The 3,746-nt window shown below is 29.5% G+C and overlaps 1 non-coding gene across 1 annotated transcript; it reads left to right on the top strand.

The window, feature by feature from the left end:
* Window positions 1–3,360: 3,360 nt before the first annotated feature.
* On the top strand, window positions 3,361–3,467 carry LOC111886536 (small nucleolar RNA R71). Its single transcript, XR_002848484.1, has one exon. It is a non-coding gene; the product is annotated as a small nucleolar RNA R71 (small nucleolar RNA).
* Window positions 3,468–3,746: the final 279 nt, after the last annotated feature.

The raw sequence follows: 3,746 nt of genomic DNA, 5'->3' as shown, positions 1-3,746 counted from the left end.
TTCCATTTTATTAAATTCTATATAATATTTAAATGTATTAATTGTAATAAATGTAATAATAAATACATATCAATATCATTAATTGATATTTCTTCTAATTTGAAATTTTCTAAATTAAAATCTCATTAGTTTCATATGTTTATTTATCAAAATTATTAGTTTAAATTTAAAAAATGAAAAAACAAAACACTTTAACTTAAAGAATTCAATATTTTTCTATTTTTTCTTATAAATTCAAATTTCTCAAATGTTAAAAATTTCATATTTAATTTTTTTAAAAGAACCCATGTAATACATGGGCCTTACATCTAGTATATGTGTGTGTGTGTATATATATATATATATATATATATATATATATATATATATCCTCTTTAATAAATAAAGATCTTTTTGCCACATATCACATTCTCATTTATTTTGCCAAATGTAATTTTATGGTTATTTTAAATTAATTTTTATTCCACATTTCATTTTCTGGTTTTTTCATTTTACTAAATTCCAAATAGTATTTAAATACAATAATTAATGCATATCTATTTCATTAATAACTTTCTTCTAATTCCAAATAATATATATTATTTAAATACTATATATATATATATATATATATATATATATATATATATATATATATATCCTCCCTAATAAATAAAGATTTTTTTTCCACATGTCACATTCTCATTTATTTTGCCACATGTAATTTTGTGGTTATTTTAAATTAATTTTTCTTCCACATGTCATTTTATGTTTTTTCATTTTATCCAAATAGTATTTAAATATAATAATAAATGCATATCAATTTCATTAATAATCTTTCCTTCTAATTTCAAAATTACTAAATTAAACATTCATTAAATTTCTTTATTTATTTGTCTAAATTATTTGATTAAATTTAAAAGAGAAAAAACAAAAACTCTAATTTTTATAATTCAATATATTTCTCACTTTTCTTATAAATTCAAACTTCTCAAATGCTTACATTTTTGTATTTAGTTTTTTTTAATATACCCATATAATACATGGGTCTCACACCTAATATATATATATATATATATATATATATATATATATATATATATATATATATATATATATATATATATATTAAGTTAGTATAATTTATGACGGTAGGATACTCATGCTTAGTAACTACTAAGTATAATGTTATCCCAAAAGTTGGTCAGGGTAATAACTAGTTATATCGCTTTCCTAGTGAGTTGACTAGTGTAATGACTAGTTACAACGTTATTCTTAAAAGTTGGCTAGGGTAACAACTAGGTATGACATAATCTTATAAAGTTGGTCAGCATAACGACTAGGTACAATGTTCTATTTTCAAGTTGGTCAGGATATTGACTAGGTACGACATTATCCCATATAGTTGGCCAGCGTAAAGACTAGGCACAATGTTATCCTTAAAAGTTGGCCAACATAACGACTAGGTATGATGTTGTATTTGAAAGTTGACCATGTTAACGACTAGGTATAGTGTTATCCTATAAAGTTGGTCAACATAAGGACTGTATATGTTGTTGAATTTCAATGTCGGCTAGGGTAACAACTAGCTACGATGTTATCCTTTAAATTTGATCAACGTAACAACTAGGTATGGTGTTGTATTTGAAAGTTGGCCAGGGTAACGACTAGGTATAATGTTTCCTAGAAAATTGGTTATCATAACAACTAGGTATGATGTTATCACTAAAGGTCAGTCAACGTAACGACTAGGTATAATATTATCCTTCAAAGTTGGGTAGGGTATCAACTAGGCATAATATTACCCTAACATTATAGGCATAATTATATCGCTAATACTATATAGTTATTAATATTTATAAAACAAGGTAGTATTATAAAACGTATCTTCCCATAGAACATTTGAAATCGTAAATATGGGATCGTGAACTCACCTTTGAAGCATGCTTTACTAGACCTTGGGACTGTGGCTGGTGGCGTCGAGGGATCGCGATTAACCAGGCTCGAGGGTATAACTTACTAATACCTAAATTATATGAATGAAGAAATTTCTTAAGATTTTATAAGAAACTTCAAAAGAAAATCGAGGGAAAAATTATCAGATTTTGGTGTGTCAAATGAGAGGAGTTTGCAACCCTTTTATAGGTGAATTTGAAGGAGGCAACACACCCTGGCTGGGTGGCTCGTCTTGTGCATGCCATGTGGCAACAATTTGGTGGTACGCATACCCCCATAATCTAGTATCCTTGTGCGTCATGCCTGACGAATGGACACGTAAGCCAAAATGTTGATTTTTGTAAATTACGTAACTTCCACATACGAGCTTTGTTTTTTATGGTCATTATATCCATACAAAGCTATCAATGCATGCTACAACTTCCCTTTCGGTTGCATTGGCAAAGTATGAATTTAGTTTTAACCCTTATTTTTATACCTTTAAATGATTTTACAACACTTATATATCTCGTACCGAATTAGTTTTTGACATTCTTTGTCTTAAAATCCTTATCTCGAGGAGTACTACGATTTTATTTTTAGTGAATTTAGCTAAAGGTCGTCCGTTGTCTTTTTAGTGTTTTACGTTGCAACTTTTTGTGTACAGTTGGGTTTTTTATATTTTATAAAAATCATATCTAATTCATATGAAGTTGGATTTTTACAAATTTTATATTTATGGGATAGGGAAGACATGTACTTTTGGAAAATGTAATAATCTATATATGATGACGTGACTTTTTGGGTATTTTATTTTTAATTTACGGATGATTTAGCTGATAACGGAATGTGAAGCCTGATACTTTCATCCTAGATTGACAAATATTTAGTCTATTATTTTTTTACGTTAACGATTGCTGAAATATTTTGGAATTGTTACACACTTGCTCTTTTTGGTAGAAACCACCCCTTGTTGTCAATTTTTTTTCTTCTTTTTCATTTCTATATTCTTCACAGGGCTTCCACTTCTTCTTTGACTTCCTCCAATCTTCAACAAACATATCACCACTTGAATACCACATTTGATATTTTTTGTTTATGTTTTCGTTCAAATCACAATCTTTTGTAAGATGTGGTACACTACCATTGTCGCATCACACTTGTATCACATGAATTGATTGCCTCATCTTTGCGGTTCTTCTATCCATGCTGTCGAGCTTTCCAAGAAGTAAAGCAAGGTTGTCTTGACCTCCATCTCCACCTACATTTCCTCTTGTAACATCCTCCCTTGGATTTTGGTATTCTCTTGAATGCTTGGCAAATTCTTCAATAAGAGACTTGATGGTAGCCATATCCTTCTTTGTCGTGGGCCCTTGGGAATCAAGAAGTTGTCATGTGCTCAACTTTATTCCATCATGAAAGGTTATGATTTCTTGTTGCACATTCAAGTCATGTTGAAGGCAAGTTTGTAAAATTCCCTTCTAACTCTCCCATGCGTCGTATAACGACTCCCCATCATTTTGTTGGAAATTTGCAATGTTCTTCATTAATTTTGAGACATTTGAGGATGGACTAAATTTTTGAAGGAATTCCTTATTCAAATTTGTAAATGTTGTGATGGCTCCTGGAGGAAGTGATTTCATCCAATCCTTCGTCGCATCCTTTAGTGCAACTGGAAGCATTCTTAACATGATTGCATCCTTGATAAGATTAGGAAAATTAAATAATTGGCTATCTCCAACACCTCCTCAATGTGCTTGTATGCATCCTTGTGGTTCTTTCCAAAGAATGACATATCTTTGAGCATGCTAAGGATTTGTCCTTTAAGTTCA

This window comes from Lactuca sativa, chromosome 3 (assembly GCF_002870075.4).
Source record: "Lactuca sativa cultivar Salinas chromosome 3, Lsat_Salinas_v11, whole genome shotgun sequence".
Lineage (NCBI taxonomy): Eukaryota > Viridiplantae > Streptophyta > Magnoliopsida > Asterales > Asteraceae > Lactuca > Lactuca sativa.
Note: the sequence above shows the minus strand (reverse complement) of the source record. Positions and strands in the feature narration are given on the sequence as shown.